This window comes from Ovis aries, chromosome 1, assembly GCF_016772045.2.
Source record: "Ovis aries strain OAR_USU_Benz2616 breed Rambouillet chromosome 1, ARS-UI_Ramb_v3.0, whole genome shotgun sequence".
NCBI lineage: Eukaryota > Metazoa > Chordata > Mammalia > Artiodactyla > Bovidae > Ovis > Ovis aries.
The window spans coordinates 204,199,339-204,222,401 of record NC_056054.1 but is presented as its reverse complement, the minus strand read 5'-3'; the positions used below and the strand labels follow the sequence as shown (position 1 = coordinate 204,222,401).

Below are 23,063 nucleotides of genomic sequence, written 5' to 3'. Positions count from 1 at the left end.
AACTAAGCATTTTCATGCCTCAACTAAAGATCCTGTGTACCACAACTAAGACCCAGTGCTGCCAAATAAAGTAAACAAATACTAAAAAAAAAAAAAAAAAAAAAAGCTAACAGGATAATACAAGTAAATATTATCAAGAAAACTAAAGGATATAAAGAATTCTGTCAACAAATATTCAGCACTCACATCATTATTTATCTTTAATAATAGAGAGCTATAGTGTGGAAAACCAATTTAAAAACAGTGGGTTGCCATTTCCTTCTCCAGAGAATCTTCCCCACCCAGGGATCAAACCAGGGTCTCCCGTATTGTAGGCAGACGCTTAACTGTCTGAGTCACCAGGGAAGTCTAAATAATAAATGAAAATATCACAGTATTATATTAACTAGACACCTAACAGCTGATGAAAGACATAGGAAATGTAACCAAATTAGAATCAGAAGTCTTCAGTCTTTAAAACTTGACCCAGAAGTTAAAGGAGAACTGTTCTTATACATTTCCCTTTTTACATTGTCTAGATTCTACCACAATCAAATCATATTACAGCTGAGATTGTATATTACCTTAACTTTACAATTAATTTTCAGATATTTGTAGCCTATGGTCAGATGACTTTTTATTTTAACAACTTTATTGAGATACATACTTATGCTGTGAACATTTCTATACAAATTCTGTGTGGACATATGCTTTCGTTTCTCCTGGGATTTGTCTAGGTGTGTAACTGCAGGGACACATGATAACTCTGTGTTTAATAGTTTGAGAAACTGTCAAACTGTCTGCCAAAGCACCTGCATCTTTCTACATCAGCAAAATATGAGAGCTCCAAGTTCTCCTCATCTAGAGACTTTATTTTTATATGAAACAAATACAGAGAACTCAACCGATTCCAGCCATAAAAAGTTTCCTTTAGGATAAATAACCCCCTTTTGGGGGGGCATGAATGAAAATGTCTTGCATCATTTCCTCCACTCCCCAAATTCATATGTACAGTGACTTCCCAGTCCACAGAGGAGAAGCCTGATGCATGGTTTCTTTGTGGGTTAGGATAGAGTCTGGTAAGATCTACAAGGGTGGGATATAGTTTTGTAAAATCCAAATACGTCAACTTAACATTTGGTTTCTTGTTTGGATTTGGTTGGGGGCAATCATTTATTTTTAACTACTTGAGTATGTAATTCCCAGGCACTGACTACTTTAACAGTTTGCTTGGGGCTGTACATGTGAGGTCCTCATTTTAAAAGTCTTAATTGCTGTCTGCAATCTGGTTACCTCATTACCATAAGGGCCCCAGGAGTCCCACTTTTGTTCATCTTAGGAAGGGTGGTTAGTCTTCTTAGGGAGGAGGGCAAGATACCTCGGGCGTGGGGATCTCTGAGGCAGAGCTTAGCAACAATTTTCCATCTGAGTCAGATTCCCCTCCCACTCAGACAGAGCCTGGGGCTCATCACCCTTCTGAGGCTTTCCTTGGTTCTCTGGTTGCTGTTTTCAGTCTTTCTACTCCTGCCCCCTACCCTGACTGCCCCTCCACCAGAGCCCTGCAAGACGCTGTTGGCTGCAGCTCCCAGAGGAAGCCCCCCTCCCAAATGCCACCTCCTTCTCCTGGGTCAGTGCCATCATTCCTAGAACCTTCTTGACAAACTTTAATAATTATTATTTTTTCCTTTCATTAATATTGTACATTTAACATACAGCCCCTCCTCCCTCCGCTCACACTGTTACTAAAAGACTAGTGAGTCATCTAAATCATCCCACCTGCCTCTCCCAGTTAAGAGACTATAAGACCCCAAACTGACTTAAACTCTATTTTACCCCAAGACTTGAAACTAAGCTTAAGCATATTGTCAAAGTCTCTCCTACCTCAGTCTCATATCAACCTCACCTAAATAAAACTGAAATTGAAAAGTTAGGAACTTCCCTGGTGGTGCAGTGGCTAAGATTCCACGCTCCCAATGCAGGGGGCTAGGGTTCAATCCCTATTCTGGGAATTAGATTCTGCATGCTACAAATAAGACCTGGTGCAGCCAAATAAATAAATAAATAAATAAATAATATTAAAATCAATATTTAAAAAAAGAAATGTAAAAGTTATTTAACATTTTGTTGCCTCGGCTCTGTGTTGTTTTTATCTCATATACTTGGGAATGATAGATTCCCTCAGAAGTATGATTATATCAGAAGCATGGAAACATAGTTATGAGTTTCTCATACATATTTCATCCATATATTAACCTGCTTTTATCAATTTTATTTGATCAGATAACATTAAACCGAAATTTCACAAATAAAATAATTTTAAAATGCTTACCCATAGAATTTAGATGACTTTAGTATTTTTAATGTTCTACTTGGTATAGAGAAATATTTCTCCAATATCAGAAAATAGCAGTGTTAATAAAACAGTAAGTGGCAACTGATGCTCAGATTGGGATGGGGTTTGTGCAGACCATACCCCACAGGCAATAGGCCTTTTCTAATGGGGTTGTAACTTCCTCGTACCCAAGCTATCTAAGCTCTCAGACCCTGGTGCCAGACTGCCTGGGTCTACAAGGTAACTCCACCACTTAGCTGTCTACTAAGTTACTCAACATTTCTGTGCTTCAGTTTTCTCTTCCTTGAAGTACATGCAATAATAATCAAGTTGTTACTTAGATTAAATTTGTGAAGTGCTTGGAACACTCCTTGGTTCACAGTGTTAGCTAATATCTAATTATAGTATTGTGTGTCGCCTTTTACATAGAAGGCGAAATCCAGATTATGATGTGATATTTCTCAACATTTGAAATGGTGGCTTGTGTAAAGCCAAGTGTGACATTGCTGGCTGTGACCACGCAACCCCTCTGAACTGTGCTATATTGCTTCTGCAATCTCACCAGCCCTCAGAGCCACCTGCTGATAAGGGTATGTTGACGGCAGCACCCACCAATTCTCTGAGCCCCAGAATTTGTGCACAGACCTGTTTAATGTCTTTAGGTGGATGTCTCAAACTTAAAATAGTCCAAGAATAATTTAAAAAATTGTTTTTTTACTGCACTGGGTCTTCTTTGCTGCACAAGGGCTTCTCTAGTTGTGGCATGGGCTCAGTAGTTGTGACGTTTAGGCTTAGATGTCCCACAGCATGTAGGATCTTAGTTCCCCAACTAAGGGTCTAACCCTAACCTGCGTCCCCTGCTTTGGAAGGCGGATTCTTAACCACTGGACCACCAGGGGAGCCCCCTCCCAAGAATTCTTGATTCACTTACCACTACCCCTAACTCTTGAGAGTCCCTTGAACTGCAAGGAGATCCAACTAGTCCATTCTGAAGGAGATCAGCCCTGGGATTTCTTTTGGAAGGAATGATGCTAAAGCTGAAACTCCAGTACTTTGGCCACCTCATGCGAAGAGTTGACTCACTGGAAAAGACCCTGATGCTGGGAGGGATTGGGGGCAGGAGAAGAAGGGGACGACAAAGGATGAGATGGCTGGATGGCATCACTGACTCGATGGATGTGAGTCTGAGTGAACTCTGGGAGATGGCGATGGACAGGGAGGCCTGGCGTGTTGCGATTCATGGGGTCACAAAGAGTCGGACACGACTGAGTGACTGAACTGAACTGAACTGAACCCCCAACACAGAAAATCTGTTCTCCCTTTAGTAAATGGCACCACCCTCCACCATCTCCCAGCTCCAGAAACCAGTCCCTCTCAGTCCTTTATCTCCTAATCTTCTCCTTCCAGGCTCCACTGCCTAGGAGGCCTGGACAAGGAGGGGCCTGAAATCCATCCTCCAGCTGTGGGCCCCTGTGCAGGGCAGGCCTGCTTGAAGGCTGGGGCAACTTTTTCTCAGGTGCCATTTGGCTTAGCAGGGGCCAGTCCCTTTCTCTCTGCCCCGATCTTCTCCCAGTTCATTACCAAGTCTTTCAGTACTTTCTCCACCATTCAACAATCTTTCTGTTTCCTTCCATGTCCACCACCCAGGTTAAGCTACCCTCATTTTTCACCTAGATGATCAAATTGCTTTCCAACTGTGTGGCTCCTTCTCTGGTCACACATCCCTCTAGTCATTCCCCACCCATTTGTCAGGTCAAATACATTACTTTAAAAGGTCAAATTAAGCACATTACTCTCCTGCTTAAAACCCTCTGATGACTTCCTGTTGCTTTTAGGTAAAGAGTAACACCACCTACCTGCGCAGTCTTATTCTTGTCTGACTCTTAGCCCCAAACCCAGGCACTCTGCTCTTGTTGAAGTTATCCTGGACTTCTCTCACTTTGTCTTAGGTTTTATCATGATCTGACAGCTCCTATTGCTTCCAGATTTTACTTAATGTTTTTTTCAGGGAAGCCTTTTCTACCTCCATATTAAATTTGGTCCTCCTGTGCTGTGCTCTCTTAGCACCCTGCCCATTTACTTCCTAGAGCTTATTCCTGTTACCTAATTGTATACACTGGGTGATTATGTATAAAAATCTGAAGTTGTTATTTCTCTTCAAGCGATGCCAACTTTCTCATGGGCTCTCATTCCTGTTGGGGACTGGGCTAAATTTAAGCTTGCCATACCACTCGGCCTAAAAAAAGAATGAAATTTTGCCATTTGCAGCTTCGTGGGCAGACTTGGAGGGCATTATGCTAAGTGAAATGTCAGAGAAAGGCAAGTACTGTAGGATATCACTTATATGTGGAATCTAAAAAACACAACAAACTAGTGAATGAAACAAGAAAGAAGTAGACTCACATACATAGAGAACAAACTAGTGGTTACCAGTGGGGAGAGGGAATGAAGAGCGGGAATACAGGCATAGAGGGAAGAAAGGATTATTATGGAATCACATGAAATCATGAGTGTGAAACATTTGAAAATTGCAAAGCACTATAGAATTTAAAGACTCTTTCATTCCATCTAAAAAAAGTACTCTGGTAAAACAACAACAAAAAAAAGCTTACCAAAGTTGTATGATCTTAAACCATCTCATTTTGGGTGAACAGTCAATTTAAAGTTACAGTCCTATCAGAACTTTCCCCTCCTCACTCTTGACATCCCAAGATGGCCTGTGGGACCAAAAGGAAGCTTTGAGGCAGTGACCAGAGGAGTCTTAGGTCTGTGCAGAGCTGTGAGCTATAGCCTAGGTCCTCACTGGCCTTCGCAGCCATGTCCCTAGTCATACCTGGTCACCAGGGCCTGGTATCAGCTGCTGAGGTTGTTGACTGTCAACTCGTAATTTGTTGCTTTAGTACCTTGAGACTCTGACGTCTCACCTTCCCATCCCTGCTCCTCTCATCAGCTGACTGGGAGCACTTCAGCTCTTGTTGGGGTTTTCAGCTTTGCCCATCCTTGGGGTCTTAGCCACATTCTCCAGCCATTACCTGCATGGTTCTCATGCTACTTTCTTCTTGCCTGGCAGAAGGCATAAGAGAAGTCTGGGTTTCCAGCACACCATCTGCAAATTGTAGACATGCAGCAGCCTGGAGAATCCCAGGGACGGGGGAGCCTGGTGGGCTGCCGTCTATGGGGTCACACGGAGTTGGACATGACTGAAGCAACTTACCTGCAGCAGCAGCACCATTTCAGATTGTTTGTTCTCCTTAACGCCACTGTCTTTTCCTAAGCCCTGATCAATTTGAGACTTCTGCCAGAACTGGGCAGCCTTCCAACCTGGGCCAGAGACAGTGGGCTTCAAGATTCCTTCACACTTAGCTGGATATTTCTAATCCCCTGCCTCAGGGTTAGATCCCCAAAGTAGGAGAATACAGATATATCCATGCTGACCACTTATCCTACCTCTTTCTCTGCGAAATTTATTTTTATCTCCCCATTCCTATTCTCTTTTTGGGTTTTAGCATAAGTCTAAGTGAGTTCTTTCCTGGCTTTTCAGATTAGATTGACTGTCAGTCTCACAAGGGCAGAAACTGTTTTGTTCATTTCTGATCCACAGTATCTAACATAGTGCTAGGCACATAGTGCCAGGACATAGAATAGAAACACACATAAAAATTGCTAAACAAATATTGCTTTCTTTTAAAAGATATTTATTTATTTGGCTGCACCAGGTCTTAGTTGTGGTACACAAACTCTTAGTTGTAGCAGGTGGGATCTAGCTCCCTGACCAGGGATGGAACCCAGGCCCCCAGCATTGGGAGTCTGGAGTCTTAGCCACTGGACCACAAGAGAAGTCTTGAACAAATATTTTTAATCTGCCATTACCCTAAATAGACATTAAGATCAGGAGGCCAACAATGACATTTTATAAATCCCTGTATTCCCTTATCATGCAGTGCTTTGGAGTAAGTTTCTGGCCCCACTATTCATTTATTCAACAAATACATTTTGACTGCATACTATGTGCAATGCACTGGGCTTGCTATTGACAATATAGGAGTAAATCCTTTAAAACGTTTTTACTAAACATCAAACACATTCAAAAAATTGATAACATGTATGTAAAGTGAAAAAAAATGTAAAGGGTAAAATTTTACCCTTTAAACCTTGGTCATTTCAATGGTAAATCTTTACCTAGTGAAGAAAACAGATTGAAGGGGGACAGAAATAGATCCCTGGAGACCAGATGTGAGGCTATAGCAGACTTGGGCAGATAGATGTGGGATTTGCTGTACCGGGGCACAGGGAGAAGGAAAAGGAAGGCTGAGCTCAAGAGATATTTAGGTGGAAAACAGTACCTGATGGACTGTTACTCACTAGTTGCATGACCTAGATAAGATCCAACCTTTCTGAGCCTTCGTTCCTGCATCTGTAAAACAGGTTAGTAATAACTATAGTTATTTGTATCCCTAACACCTAGTATAAAGCTTGGTATATGATTAAACACACGAAAATCATAGCTACTGTTTTCTTTGCTGTGGAAGCTTCATAAATGCCGGCAGAATATTTTCTTGGGGCTGCAACTTGTTACCTTCCTCTAAGGAGAAAACTATATATGATGGTGCCTTCACCAGAATAGACGCCCATTCTCCCCAGGAAGCAGGGCAGTGCAGGTCACGGTGAGAGTCTGGCACAGTCTCAGCCCCGGCCCGGCCCCGGCCCCGGCTCCGCCCACAACCTTGCGAGCTCTGTCCCCCCGCCCACAACCTCTCGAGCTCCGCCCCCGGAACCTCGCGCGTCGCCGCCGCCGCCGCGGCGCGCGCCCCGCCCCGTCCCTGGTGCTGACGTCCGGGCCAAACGGGCCGGGCGGGCTCCGCCGTGCCGTGTGCTTCCGCGGGCTCCGGGGTCGCTGGGGCCTCGTGGTGGGGCGGCTCTGCGGGGCTCGGCCCGCTTCCTCCCCTCCCCCGTGCCCTCTCGCGGCACCCGGCGGTGTCTGCGCTTCAGCCGGAGACCCAGAAAGAGGGTAAGTGTTGGCGGGAGCGAGATGGGACCGCCGGGCGCGCGCTCCGCTCTCCCGGGCATTGTCTGGGCGGGGGCGGCGCGGGCACGTGCGCGCCCCTCCCCCACCCCGCCTGAGGCGCCGGCCCCCTGGCTGAGGGGAGGGAGGGGACGAGTGACTGTGGAGCCGAGAGGCCCCGGAGGAGGAAACTGGGTCCAGGGTGAGTGTGTGTGGCTGGGGAGTCTCCGCAGCGGGAACCCGGAATTTGGGTGTGAGGGGTGTTCTTTCTAAGGGGCACCGCGCTTTCTGAGAGGATATGGGTTCCCTGGGCCCCAGTGGCGGGAGCTTTTAGGATGTTAAACCTGGTGGCCTGCAGTGGGATTGGAGACAAAATTTGGTCCCAGCACCGGCAAGTTGTGAATTTATCAGCAAGAATCCTGGAATCTCCCTTCAACCTGTCGCCTTCCCTATCGTTCGTCTCCGCCGTGAAGGATGAGTAGGATTTAGAAAGGTGGAGGATATTCCAGGAATGGTGCCCGCGTTAAAGCATCAGAGCTGTGAGACAGTGCCGGGTTGGAGTGAAAAGCTTGGGAAAATGAGTACTTGGGAAAAGAAAGGCTGGTTTGGTGGGTTGTGGCCAGATTGCAGAAGACAGGTTTATCTCATAACCTTTTTTTTTAATGAGTGTAATTATGTTAAAAAAAAAAAAGTGGAAGAAAATACTACCAGTAAATCTACAACCCTGACTTCTCATTCTTAGAATTTTGATGTTTGCTTGTATTTTCTTCTAAGCTTGTAACTGTTACTGAGTTTTAACTACCATTTTGCATTCCCTTTTTTTATTTACATGTTAAAATGCAATGTAATGTTATGTACTATTCAGCAATATAATTTACTTTCTTAATGAGCAAGGAGCAGGCATTCATAGAAAAATTTTAAAAATACGGGAAAGAAAAATGAGGAAAGGTACCATAGTTTTATTGTGTAGAGCTATTATCATTGAGTATATTTTCGGTTGTGGATGTTCTTTGAAAGATGGGAGCAGGTGAAGCTGTTCTTAGGAATTTCACTTTTATGAGAATTCTTTGAAGGTTTTAAGAAGGAAAGCATAATCTGACTGCTGTGCAGAGGAAGAGAGCAAGAGAGGAAGCTGGAAGGTTGGGTAGTTTACAGTACTTTGGACTAGGTCCATGGTTTGGAGATGGAGGAGAGTAGAAAGATTAACAGTTATTTTGGAGGTAGAATGAACAAGACTTGGAAATGAATTGGTGGGGGAAAGGGAGAACTCTGCTTTTTGATACTTGTTTTGAGCAACTTTGAGTAGATGGCAGCGTTCACTGAGAAGAATGGAAGAGAGCAGTTTGAGATGGAAGAAATCATGAGTTCTGTTTTGGGTGTATTACATTTGAAATGTATTTTAGATATGAAGTCAGTATATTGAGGCAGTTGGATGTACAGGTTTGGAGCTTCCAGAACAGAGCCTAGAGTTGGAGATAAAAATTTGAGAGTACTCAGTATATAGATGATATTCAAAGTTATGAGACCACCTGGGAGCACTTCATGGCAAATAGATGGGGAAACAGTGGCAGACTTTATTTTTTGGGGCTCCAGAATCCCTGCAGATGGTGATTGCAGCCATGAAATTAAAAGACGCTTACTCCTTGGAAGGAAATTATGACCAACCTAGACAGCATATTAAAAAGCAGAGACTACTTGGCCAACAAAGTCCGTCTGTCAAGGCTATGGTTTTTCCAGCAGTTCTGTGAGAGTTGGACTGTCAAGAAAGCTGAGTGCTGAAGAACTGATGCTTTTGAACTGTGGTGTTGGAGAAGACTCTTGAGAGTCCCTTGGACTGCAAGGAGATCCATCCAGTCCATCCTAAAGGAGATCAGTCCTGAGTGTTCATTGAAGGATTGATGTTGAAGCCGAGACTCCATTACTTTGGCCACCTGATGCGAAGAACTGACTCATTTGAAAAGACCCTGATGGTGGGAAAGATTGAAGGCGGGAGGAGAAGGGGACAACAGGATGAGACGGTTGAATGGCATCACCGACTCGCTGGACATGAGTTTGAGTAAACTCCGAGAGTTGGTGAAGGACAGGGAGGCCTGGCGTGCTGCAGTCCATCGGGTCGCAAAGAGTCAGATACGACTGAGCAACTGAACTGAGAGCACTTAGGTAAAAACTATATAGAAAAGTGAATAATAGAGTGAGACTCAGGCATTCTAATGCTTGAAGATCTTATAGAGGAAGAAGATTGAGCGCAGGACGGAAGAACAGCCAGTGAGGTAGGAGAAAAAGCAGGAAACTAGTATCATGGGAGCCATGAGAAATAGGTTTCTGGTCCACGGAGTCTTGGCTCCTCAGTGCTTCTGAGATGTTTAATGAGGTGCTCACTTGGATTTGGCAACACAGAGGTTATTAGTTTGGTCATTGGCGTTACTAACCAGACTGGAAGTTGGAGGTGGAAACATATGGAAGTAATTGAACGGGAGTGAGGAAGAGAAGACAATGAGTGTGAATTAGGAGCAAGTGTCCCTTGTTCAACATACCTTATTTTCATCTCTCCCCAAACTAAATTTGATAGTTGAAAATGGTGTTTTGTTTCATGTTTCATTCCTTTATACTAGTATGTTTGAACATTTTTCACTTTTATTGGCCATTTGTGAATTTCTGTTCCTGTCCTCTGTGCATCTTTTTATTTGTGCTTGTCACTTTCTGATTGATTTTCTGATTATCAGGAGCTCGCTAGATTCTAAATATATGTAGCCTGATGGAGAGCTTACAGAATTGTCCCCCTAATGTGTCCTCCCCCAGAATAAATGAGTTTATTATCTGTAGTCCATCAGGAAGAACATAGTTAATAATGGAAAAACCATACTTGACCATTTAACTTTTACATATACATTTTAAAAATTGTAGTAAAATACACATAACATAAAATTTACCACCATAACCATTTCTCACTGGTGTTAAATACATTCATACCATTGTGCAGCCATTACCACCATCAATCTCCACAGCTCTTTTCATCTTGTAAAACTGAAACTGTACCCACTAAACAATAACTTCTCATTTCCCCCTTACCCCCAGCCTATGGCCATTCAGCTTTCTGTCTCTGTGTTATTGACTACTCTAAATACCTCATATAAGTGGAATCAAACAGTATTTGTCTTTTTGTGACAGGTTTATTTTACTTCACATAATGTCCTGAAGGTTCGTCCATGTTGTAGCTTATGTCTGGATTTCATTCCTTTTTAAGGCTAGATAATATTCCAGTATCTGTATATTTTTTCTTATTGTTCAGTTGCTCAGTCGTGTCTGACTCTGAGACCCCACGAACTGTAGCCTGACAGGCTCCTATGTCCATGGGATTATCCCAGCAAGAATACTGCAGTAGGTTGCCATTTCCTACTCTAGGGAATCTTTCTGACCCAGGGATCAAACCCTCTCTCTTGCGTCTCCTGTATTGGTAGGTGGATTCTTTACCACTGTGCCACCTGGGAAGCCCCCTGACTATCTCCTAGTTTGCTGAAATTCTTGTCAGTTGAGTCCTTGATACTATCTGATTATCTCATCTTCTGCCACCCCCTTCTCCTTTCTCCTTCAGTCTTTCCCAGCATCTGGGTCTTTTCTAATGAGTTGGCTCTTCCCATTAGGCGGCCAAAGTATTGGAGCTTCAGCATCAATTCTTCCAGTGAATATTCAGGATTGATTTCCTTTAGGATTGACTGGTTTGATTTCCTTAGCGTCCAAGGGACTTTTTAAAGAGTCTTCTCTAGCACCACAGTTCAAAAGTATCAGTTCTTTGGCACTCAGCCTTCTTTATGATCGAACTCTCACATCTATACATGACTGCTGGAAAAACGATAGCTTTAACTATATGGACCTTTGTCGGCAAAGTGATGTCTCTGCTTTTTAACATGCTGTCTAGGTTTGTCAGAGCTTTCCTTCCAAGGAGCAGGCGTCTTTTCATTTCATGGCTGCAGTTGCCATCCGCAGTGATTTTGGAACCCAAGAAAATAAAGTCTGTCACTGCTTCCACTCCTTACCCCTTCTGTTTGCAAGGAAGTGACGGGACTGGATTCTTAGTTTTTTGAATGTTGAGTTTCAAGCCAGCTTTTTCACTCTTCTTTTTTACCCTTATCTAGAGGCTCTTCAGTTCGTCTTCATTAGTTCCATACCAGTAGAGTGGTGTCATCTGCATATCTGAGGTTGTTGATATTTCTTCTAATAATCTTGATTATTCCTGCTTGTGATTTATCCAGCCTGGCATTTCACATGATGTACTTGGCCTATAAGTTAAATAAGCAGGGTGACAAAATACAGCCTTGTTGTACTTAGTTTCCTAATTTTGAACCCACCCATTGTTCCATGTCCAGTCCTAACTTTTACTTCTTGACCTGCACACAGGTTTCTCAGGAGACAGGTAGGGTGGTCTGGTACTCCTATCTCTTCAAGAATTTTCCAGTTTGTTGTGAGCCACACAAAGACTTTCGTTTAGTTGATGAAGCAGAAGTAAATGTTTTTCTGGAACTCCCTTGCTTTCTCCATGATCCAACGGAATGTTGGCAATTTGATCTCTGGTTCCTCTGCCTTTTCCAAATCCAGCTTGTACATCTGGAAGTTCTCAGTTCACATATTGTTGAAGCCTAGCCTGAAGGATTTTGAGCATTACCTTGCTAGCATGTGAAATGAGCACAGTTGTGAGGTAGTTTGAACATTCTTTGGCATTGCCCTTCTTTGGGATCGGAATGAAGATTGACCTTTCCCCTTTGTCATGACAAGGCTGTGATCCATGAAGGAGCCATCTGTATGAAGGAGCCATCTGTATGTGTGTATATACCACATTTTATTTATCTATTCATCTGTTAATGAACACTTAAGTTGTTTCCAGCTTTTGGCTCTTGTGAATAATGCTCCTAGGAACATGGGTACATAGATACTTGTTTGAGTCCCTGCTTTCAGTTTTATGGGCTATTAGAAGTGGGATTGCTGGATCATACAGTAATTCTGTTTTTAATTTTTTGAAGAACCTCCTGTCTGTTTTCCATAGCAGCCACACCATTTTGTTTTCCCAGCAGCAGTGCACAAGGTTTCCAATTTCTTCACATTCTTGCCAACACTTTTCTGGTGGATTTTTTTTCTGTTTATTTATTTTTGATAGTAGCCATCCTAATGGTATTAGATGATAATCTCTGTGTTTTTGATTTGCACTTCCTTGATATTAGTGATGTTGAGTATCTTTTCATGTGCTTATTGGCCATTTGTATATCTTTGCAGAAATGTCCATTCAAATTCTTTTATCCATTTTAAATCAAGCTTTGTATTTAGGTCTTTGATTCATTTCAAGTTAATTTTTGTTAATTTAGGCATTAGTAAAGGGTCCAACTTTCAATTTTTTTTTTGCATATAAATGTCCAGTTTTCCTAGCAATATTTGTTGAAAAGCCTTTTTCCCTCAACTGAATGGTCTTGGCACCCGAGTCAGAAATCATTTGACCATATATGCAAGAGTTTATTCTGGGCTCTCTATTTTATTCCATCTGTCTATATATATATGTTTTTATGCCAATACCATATTGTTTTGAGTACCACACTGTGGCTTCTACTAAGTTTTGGAATCACGAGATATGAGTCCTCCAGTTTTTTTCTTTTTCAAAATTGTTTTATTTAGGGTCCCTTGAGATTACATATAAATTTTAGTGTTGAGTTTTTCTGTTTCTGCAAAAAATGTCTTTGAAATTTTGATAGGGATTGCATTGAATTTGTAGATGGCTTTGGTTGGTATTGACTAACAATATTAAGTCTTCCAGTCCATGAAAATGAAGTGTGTTACCATTTATTTGTTGTCTTTAATTTCTTTCAGCAATATTCTGTAGTTTTCATTGTGTAAGTTTACCTTCTTGGTTAATTCTAAGTATTTTATTCTTTTTGATGCTTTTATAAATGGAAATATATTGTAATTTCTTTTTCAGTTGTTCATTATTTGTGTATAGAAATGTGACTGATTTTTATGTGTTGACTTGGTATCTTGCTTTTTTCTGTTCATTTATTCTAACAGTTTTTTGGTAAATCTTTAGGGCTTTGTACATATAAGATCGTATCCCCCCATATTAAAATTCCCTTATATTCATTCAGTGAATACACTATAATTTGCTATGGACTATTTCCAGTTTTTTTAATTATAAAATATATAGATAGAGAAGAGCTAATACTTAATACTTTAAGTTGTAAATCTGTAAGAACAGCCCATGTATGTGTGTCACCAGGCTTGAGAGTCTTTCCTTAGGATAGACTCTCAGAAATACTTGATCCTCTTCTCTCTTTTCATTCAGTCATAGAGGATAGAATTCTTCACCGCCATCTCCTTAAATTGGCCCCAACCTCTCTGCCTTTAAACCTGCCCCCATTTCAGCCTGTTTTCTACACTGCTGTTGAATGGAGGGTGAGAATCAGGTTCGGTGCACTTTTCCCTCATAGAAAACAAGACTTATGCAGCAGATTGTTTCTATAGTATCTGTTCTATGGGAGTTAGGAAAAAAAGTTTCTTAAAGGCTGGAGTGCATGTCATAGATGAATTGGAACTTAATTTCATTCTTGAAGGATGAATAGCATTTCAGTAAGTGGAGAGAAGGTAGGAATGAAACATGAACCTGTTGGAAGGTGATAAGGAGAAGTTCAGGCATGTGAACTTTGATGACTGTAGACAAGGAGAGGTAGAAGAACTAGTTCTACTAACCAAGGATTGTTTATTCTGTTGATCTGAAGAGTGAGTTTGGGGTAAGTGTAGGGAGAGACCTGTTTTGTGGCGGTAATGAAGGCTGATGGTGACCAGAATGCAGAGCAGGCAGGGGCTTAAACTTTATTTGTAATGTTTTATTTACGTAATTGTGCATGCATTGGTGATTGTTATCTATTTTGTTTTTTAATTACTTTTTAGTTTATTGGAGAGTGTATATCCTTTTTTATTGAGATGTAGTTCACGTAATGTAAAATCCACCACTTTAAAATGTATAATTCAGTGTCTTTTAAAGTGTATTCACAATGTTATGCAACCATTCACATGTGCTTAGTGACTTAAGTCGTATCTGACTCTTTGTGACCCCATGGACTATAGCTTGCCAGGCCTTTGTCCGAGGGATTTTCCAGGCAAAAATACTGGAGTGGGTTGCCATTTCCTCCTCCAGGGGATCTTCCTGACCCAGGGATTGAACTTGCATCTCCTACATTTGCATGCAGTTTCTTTACTACTGAGCCACCTGGGCAGGCCTGTGCAACCATTACTGCCATCTGATTCCATAACATTTTCGTGATTCCAGGAAGAAGCCCCATACCTATTTGCAGTCAGTCCCAGTTCCCTCCACCCCTCCCTCCCTGGGAGCCACTTTCTGTGTCTAGGGATTTGCCTATTTCTGGGTATTTCCTGGAAATATTAGATTGGTGCAAACATAATTGCACTTTTGGACTGTGAATTTTGAATCAAGGCTCAAACACATCTTTATCAATCAAAATAGGAACCATTACAGTCAACACATTTTTGCCAATGAGAAATAAGTTGGCTTATTCCTGTAGTGTAAAAATCTGTTCTTTGGGAACAGACTTTTGGACTGTGGGAGAAGGCGAGGGTGGGATAGTTTGAGAGAATACCATTGAAACATATATATTACCATATGTGAAAAAGATGACCAATCCAAATTCGATGCACGAAACAGGGCACTCAAAGCTGGTGGACTGGGACAACCCGGAGGGATAGGGTGGGGAGGGAGGTGGGAGGGGGGTTCGGGACTAGGGGACTCATGTACACCCATGACTGATTCATGTCAATGTATGGCAAAACCCACCACAATATTGTAAAAAAATTAGCCTCCAATTAGAATAAATTAATTAAAAAATCTGTTCTTTGGGATTTGATGAACTCTTGGAAAGCGTTTTTTGCCTCCTCCTGGTTGTGGAAGCATTTTCCCTGCAAAAACTTGTCAAGATGCTTGAAGAAGTGGTAGTTGGTTGGTTAGAGGTCAGGTGAATATGGCAGATGAGGCACAACTTCATAGCTCAGTTCATTCAACTTTTGAAGAGTTGGTCATGCGATATGTGGTCAGGCATTGTCTTGGAAAAGAACTGGGCCCTTTTTGTTGACCAGTGCTGGCTGCAGGGATTGCAGTTTTCAGGTGCATCTCATTGATTTGCTGAGCGTACTTCTCAGATGTAATAGTTTCACTGAGATTCAGAAAGCTGTAGTGGATCAGATGGCCAGTGACCATGACCTCTTTTTGGTGCAAGTTTGGCTTTGGAGCTGCTTTTCTTGGTCCAGCCACTGAACTAGTCGTTGCCAGTTGTCGTATAAAATTCATTTTTTGTCACACATCACAATCCAACTTGTAAGAAACACCTCGGGAAGAAGGAACCACCCCTATGGACCATTGTTCAGGGTCTTTTATTGGGCTGTCGCTCTCGGGCAGAACTCCCGGGGGCAGGTAAGCAAGAGAGTGAGGGGGGTCTGCAAAGCAAAGGGAGTCTGCGGGGTAGAGGGAGTCTGTGGGGGAAAAGGAGTCTGCGGAGTCTGCGAGGTGTGAGGGGTGGGGAAGGGGTTTTATAGCCCGGGCCGGGGCTCCCATATAAGGAAGAAAACGTGGGCTCAGCGGTGATTGGTGGCCAAGGGCTCCGTGTCAGCTCCTGATTGGACGGCGAGGGCTTCATGTCGGCTCCTGATTGGTCGGCTTGGTTGCCGGCCCGTCTCCGGGGCTTGTCTGCAGCGCCCTCTACCGGGACATGTCCTGACATGCCCGGGCATGCCCAGGCATGCCTCAGCATGCCTGACCTTGCCCTGACCCTTCTTCCTGACCTCGCCCTGACCTTTCATCCTGGCCTTGCCCTGACCTTTCATCCCGGCCTTTTTGATATAGGACAAGGGGCGCTGATTCTTTCTGGCTACTTCCTGCTGAACGGGGGCGACGAGGGGTAGGGTACGGCCGGGATGACAGGGGGCGTCTGCTGTTAATCTTGCCACGGAGTGCTTGTTGGAAGCCCTTAGTACTGTTGTCGCATCACCATCAGCTGGATCGTGTTGAGCCGTTGTTTGATGAGGCCAAAAACTTGTTTGGGATCCAGAGCCCGAAAGTCAGGAGCAGTAGGAGAATGATGATCGGTCCCACTAGGGAAGATAGCAAAGTTGTCAGCCAAGGGGAGCTCTGGAAGCTCTGGAACCAGGATTTGAACCAGCCCTGCTGGGCCTCTCTCTCGCCTTTTGCCTTCCTTCCTGGCAGTTTCTGCCTTCGTCTCTCTTTTTCCTTTGATTCTTTCTTTTCTGCTTCTCTACCTTGCTCTTTCCTTTCCCTTCTGTCACACTCTCTAATTCCTTTCTGTCTCTCTTTGTGTCACTCTTTCAGTTTCAGTCTTTCTCTTTCTTCCTTCCCTCACTCTCTCCACCACTCTGTCTCTCTTTCCTACTTTGTTTTGCTTTCTCTCCTTTTCGCTCTTCAACTCTTCTCTTTCCTTTCTCTGACTTTCTTTTGCTTTCTCTGACTTTCTCCTCTTTCCTTCTCTGGTTCCATTTCCCTTGGTTCTTTCCTTCCCTCGTCTCCCTTCCTTTTTCTGCGTCTCCTCCTCTCTGTCTTACTCCTCCTGTCCTCTTCCTCTGTTGCTCTCCCTAAGGTCTTCCTCCCTCTCCTCTTAATAAAAGATTTGGACGGTGGTTTCTCAGTCACCCAGGAATCGGCGACAGAGGGGTTCGGGTAATGATCTGTTTGGTCGGCCCCGTGAGGGTGGAGCGGTAGGAGTGACCGGGAGGAGGGGTCGGGGCCAGGACCACCCCTGTCTCTGGGAGACCCAGGGGAGCTCGTTCGAGTTGGGTCAGGTGGTACCAGGGCTCGTGTCCCAGGAGTTTGGCTGCTGTAGGAATGGTGAGGATTACAGTACGGGGTCCCGTCCAGCGAGGCTGTAGTGGGCGGGGACTCAGGGTTTTCAGCAGTACTTGATCTCCTGGTGCTAGAGGCCGGGTGGGCCCTGCGTCGTCTGTTGGTTGTGGCAGGACCCGGTCTGCATGTTCTCTCAGCAAGGATCATAGGAGGGAGAAGAGGGGGAGGTATCCCGCGAGTGGGGGAGCCTCTCCCTCGGGGAGGTGAGTCAGGAGATAGGGCCTGCCGTAGAGCAGTTCAAAAGGGGTCAAACCTGTTTTGGAGTGTGGTGTGGTGCGAATGCGAGTGAGCGCCAGAGGAAGGAGGTCGACCCAAGATAGCCGCAGTTCTGAGGCTAGCTTGGTCAGATGTGTCTTGATGATGCCGTTCACCCGCTCTACCTTGCCTGACGATTGGGGCCGATAGGGGATGTGAAGATGCCAGCCGATACCTAGGGCCGTAGCCACCTGCTGAGAGATCTGCGAGATGAATGCAGGCCCATTGTCAGACTGGAGAGAGTTTGGCAACCCAAATCTGGGAATGAGATGGGCCATCAAGACCTCCGCCACTGCCGCTGCCGTCTCCCGGGCTGAGGGGAAGGCCTCGACCCATCCTAAAAAGGTGTCCACCAAGACCAGCAGATAGCGGTAGGCTCGATGTCTGGGCATGTGGGTGAAGTCTATCTGCCAATCCTGCCCGGGCATATGTCCCCTCAACTAGTGAGTCTCCTGTGGGGGTCGGAGTCCTCCTTGAGGAGAGGTGGAGGCACATGTTAGGCAGGATCGGTGGATGGCATATATGGTCTGTCTGAGATGTAGGGGAGAAAAGACAGGGCTGAGAAAGGAAAAGAGAGCTCTTGGTCCAATGTGGAGGGTATTGTGAATTTGGGATATTATGGTCTTAGCCTGATGCTCAGGAAGCACCGGTTTACCATGAAGTAGTATCCATCCCGACGGGTGCCTCTGAGCCCCTTCTTGTGCCAGCAAGGCTCTGGCTTCCTTGCTCGAATAATCTGGGTTGAGGGTGGATCTCAAAGTCAGCAGGGGCTCGGGGGCTTGTTGTAAGGTAATTTGTCGAGCCACTTGATTTGCCATGTTGTTACCCAGAGCGACAATGTCATGAGTGTTTTGGTGTCCCTTGCAGTGTATGATAGTGACCTCTATGGGCAGGGATAAGGCATCCAACAGTCGAGTAATATGGGGGGCATTACAGATGGGGGATCCTTTAGTGGTCAGGAAGCCCTGTTCTTTCCAGATTGCCACGTGAGAACGGGCAATCAAGAAGGCATATTTGGAGTCTGTGTAAATATTGGCCCTTTTTCCTTCTGCTAGGTGTAAGGCTCTAGTTAGGGCTGTTAGTTCAGCCTTCTGAGAAGTCGTCCCGGGTGGCAAGGGCTGAGCTTCCAGGACTTCCCGGGTGGTTACCACAGCCTAGGCCACCCTTCGGTTTCCATTGGGGTCTCGCTTTGAGCTCCCATCGACGAACAAAGTTAGCTCTGGATTTGGTAGAGGTTTGGAAACAGGTTGTGGGGTGGTTGCATAAGGGACTCAAGGACCTCTGAGCATGAGTGGGTTGGGGGTTCTGACGAGAGAGGGAGTGAGGGTAGCGAGGAAAGCGGGTTTAATTGTGGGGAGTGGCCCACGGAAACCTGAGGATTATCCAGAAATACCAGGTGAAATTGTTGGAGCCTGGACTCGCTGAGTTCAGAAAGAAATCTAGAGGCTAAAAGGTCACCAAGACGGTGAGGCGAGAAGATGGTCAGGGGTTGGTCATGAATCAGCTTTTTTGCATCGGCGTACAACGTTGTCGCCACCGCTAGTGCCCGCAGGCAGGGGAACCATCCCCTGGCTGTGGGGTCAAGTTGTTTGGACATGTAAGCAATAGGCAGCAATTCGGGGCCAATCGGTTGCACCAAGGCTCCAAAGGCTATCCCTTCCTTTTCATCAGAGTATAGATGATGCAGATAGTGGGGATTTGGGAGAAAGAGAGGGGGTGCAGCCAATAGAGTTGAGCGTAAAGCATGGAAGGCCTGAATCACTTCGGTGGGGGAAGACAGCGGCCCTGTGGGAGTCTCTTTGGCTGCCGCATATAGAGGTTTGGCCAGGGTAGCATAATTTGGGACCCAGTGTCGGAAGAATCCCGTCAGTCCTAAGAAGGACAATATCTGGTCTCTGTCGGCCAGAGGGCAAATGGACCGGAGGAGGCTACACCGGTTGGCTGTCAGGGCTTTAGAGGTCAGAGTGATTTGGAGACCCAGATAGACGACAGAAGTCTGAGTCAGTTGGGCTTTGGATTGTGAGGCTCTGTAACCCTGGGAACCAAGGAAATTGAGGAGGGTTGTAGTATGTCATCGGGAGGTCTCTTCTGACGGGCTGCGAAGGAGCAAGTCGTCTACATATTGGAGGAGGGTGCTAGGGCGAAGTGAGCACCTAGCCAGGTCCCAGGACAGAGCTTGCCCGAAGTAGTGGGGACTGTCTCTGAACCCCTGAGGGAGTACGGTCCATGTGAGTTGTGTGGTCAGCTGGGTGTCGGGGGTCAGTCCAGGTGAAAGCAAAGAGGAATTGGCAGTCGGGGTGGAGTGGGATGGTAAAAAAGGCGTCCTTGAGGTCAATAACGGTGAAATGAGAAGTCTGCGGAGGTATGGAAGAAAGGAGGGTGTAGGGGTTAGGGACAAATGGATGGGCAGGGATCACCGCCGCGTTGATCATGCGGAGATCCTGCACTAGCCAGTAGTTTCCTGAAGCCTTCCGAACAGGGAGGATAGGCGTGTTACAGGGGGAGGTCGTGGGGATCAGGAGACCCTGTCCCATGAGACGGTCGATGATGGGCTTTAGCCCTCTGAGGTTGCACGTAGATAAAGGAAACTGGGACCGGGCTGGGAAACAGGTGGGGTCCCTTAGCCGGATGAGGACTGGAGGGTGGTGCCGAGCCACCACCGGGACTCGGGTGTCCCAGACCTCAGGATTAACAGAAGGGGTTGGAGGGTCAACCAGTAGCATTAGGAAGGCCCCTGACGTGGGAGCCGACCCTGGAGCTAGCTGAAGAGTGGCCTTCAGTTTAGCAAGTATATCTCTTCCCAAGAGAGGAGTAGGGCAGGAGGGAATGACCAGAAAGGAGTGGGTAAATAGACAGGAATCTAATCGACAGGATAGTGGTTGGGTTTGGAGCGGACACGAGGGTTGGCCGTCAATGCCCATAACCGAAACCTGGGAAGGATGTAAAGTGCCTCCGAAAGAGAAAGGACTGAATAGGTAGGAAATTGATGGACTTACCCTCTACCTGGAGCGTTACCCTGGGCTCGGCTTGGGTTATTGGGGTTCCCGAGTCTGGGTGGCGTCAGTCACCGTTTAAGTTCAGTAGCTCTAAAGCCGAAGGAGGGCAGGAGGTCTCCCTGGGGCGCTCTGGTCCCTGGCCCCTAGAGGTCGAGGCCCGAGAGGCCTGGGGACAGTCACTAGGCCAGTGTCCTCGTCGTTTGCACAAGGGGCATGGCTTGGAAGGAGATCGCGGATTGAGGCACATCCTGGCCCAGTGCCCTTCTTGGCCACACTTGAAGCAGGCTCCCGGAGGGGGGTTTTTGGGCCCCGAGCCCGCCGCCGGCCGCAGGGCCGCTACCAAGGCCTGGGTTTGCTGGTTTAGGAGGCTTGCCTGAAATTCGGCCTTTTGCTTGAGCCTTGCCTTCCGGCTGGCCTCAGCAGTTTCCTCGTGGGCATGGTAGACCTTAAAAGCCATTTTTACCAGGTCTCGGATAGGGGTCTGAGGGCCGTCCTCGGCCTTGGCCAACTTTTTCCGGATATCGGGGGCAGACTGGGAAATAAAACGATTGGCCAAGGTGGCCGCCCCGATAGGGGACTCAGGTGACAGCCCGGTGTATTGGACGAGGGCCTTGGTCAGCCGATTAAGGAACATGGCTGGGTTTTCGTTGGGCCCCTGGGTCACCTCATCTAGTTTGAGGAGGTTTACAACCTTATGAGAGGACGTTTCCATCCCGTCGAGGATACACTCGATCATATAGCGTACTCGCAGCTGGCCACCACCCCTCTCCTGGTAGTTCCAATCAGGGTCAATGTCAGGGACCGCCTGAGCCCCTGGGGGGCGCTCGGGGGAGGGGTTGGCATAGTGCCGCTGGTCGGCCTGAGCCTTGGCTGCCGTCCAGATGGCCTGCCTCTCCTCGGGGGTGGTGGTAGACCCCAGGATGACATACATGTCCTGCCATGTCAAGGCGTAGGCACGGGTCAGACCAGTAAACTGCTTAATGTACTGAGTGGGGTTGGAGGAGAAGGAACCCAGTTTGGCCTCAATCTGTGCTAAGTCTTGGAGAAGGGGACATGGACTTGGGCTAGACCCTCAGCTCCAGCTGAGGGAATAGCGGGGCTGGGGGAGGGGGAAGGGAGGCTCCCGGAGGGTTGCTGTGGGAGCGAGTATGGGAGCTAACCGGGGAAGGGGAGGGAGTGATGGGGGGAAGAGGAGGATACAAGATAGGGCTAAGGGCCGGAGGATCCGGGACCGGCGGTGGAGTCTCGGGAGCGGGAGCGGAGGTAGGAGAGTCCGGAGTGGAAGGGGAGGTAGCAGAAACCGGAGTGGAAGGGGTAAGGGCCGTGGGAGAGGTATAGGGAGGAGGGGCCACCAGGTCTTCCGGGGGAACAGAGAAAACAGAGGACTCAGAGGCGGGAGGAGCTGGTTTGGCCCAGGAGGGTGGAATAGGGGGAGCCAGGATAAGCAGGATTTGGCGGGGAGTGCACGAGGTGCACAGGGTGGGGCGAGAGCGCAACGCCCAAAAGGCCTGAACATAGGGGGCCTCAGACCATTTTCCCGTTCTCCGGCAGTAGTTATCTAAATCATGGAGGACATCAAAGTCAAATGTCCTTGTGGCTGGCCATTGTGAGCCATTATCTAGGGGATACTGAGGCCAGGCTTGTGAACACAGAAAAGTGAGCTGCTTGGAGCGGATATATCCCTTTAGTTTTAGGGTCCACAGGTTAGCCAGCAGGCACTCTAAGGGGGTGGAGTATTGGGGATCGGGTTTGGAGGCCGTCGATCCCATGGCGATCACCAAACGGAGACTAACCCCCGCTGCCCGAACATCTTCGGGTGCCAAGGGAAGCCGGGGGTCTCTACACAGCCGTTCGGGACGTCTCCCTCACGAGCTGGTGACCGGGAGGACCCAGTAAGTGGCCACTGGTTACCGGGTCCTAGGAAGTGGTCGCCAGGGAGGGCGGGCCCCAAAGCCGAAGGGACTTACCCCGTATCCTGCCGTCCGGGGGGTTGGTCAGCCGCCTGGGTCCGGGGGGCTGCCACGGCAGTGGAGCTCGAGGGGGCCTCTACGGCGAGTGCCGGAAGCCCTCACCTCGAGCTCCACGTTGGGTGCCAGATGTAAGAAACGCCATGGGAAGAAGGAACCACCCCTATGGACCGTTGTTCAGGGCCTTTTATTGGGCTGTCGCTCTCGGGCAGAACTCCCGGGGGCAGGTAAGCAAGAGAGCGAGGGGGGGTCTGCGATGCAAAGGGAGTCTGCGGGGTAGAGGGAGTCTGCGGGGGGGGAAAAGGAGTCTGCGGAGTCTGCGAGGTGTGAGGGGTTGGGAAGGGGTATTATAGCCCCAGCCAGGGCTCCCATATAAGGAAGAAAACGTGGGCTCAGCGGTGATTGGTGTCCAAGGGCTCCGTGTCAGCTCCTGATTGGACGGCGAGGGCTTCATGTCGGCTCCTGATTGGTCGGCTTGGTTGCCGGCCCGTCTCTGGGGCTTGTCTGTAGCGCCCTCTACCGGGACATGTCCGGACAAGCCCAGGCATGCCTCAGCACGCCTGACCTTGCCCTGACCTTTCATCCTGACCTTGCCCTGACCCTTCTTCCTGACCTCGCCCTGACCTTTCATCCT

The 23,063-nt window shown here is 46.8% G+C and overlaps 1 protein-coding gene across 18 annotated transcripts in view; it reads left to right on the top strand.

Annotated features, from left to right (window-relative positions):
- Positions 1-7,133: 7,133 nt before the first annotated feature.
- Positions 7,134-23,063, top strand: part of YEATS2 (YEATS domain containing 2) — a 115,644-nt gene continuing 99,714 nt past the window's right edge. For 10 of the 18 annotated variants that reach the window (XM_060419890.1, XM_060419892.1, XM_027957835.3 and 7 more), the window contains exon 1: positions 7,134-7,319. The gene's annotated coding sequence lies outside the window, so the exon portion shown is untranslated. Of the gene's footprint in view, positions 7,320-7,461; positions 7,516-23,063 lie in introns of those variants that run through there. The other 8 variants (XM_060419889.1, XM_060419896.1, XM_060419886.1 and 5 more) reach the window with 1 other exon arrangement.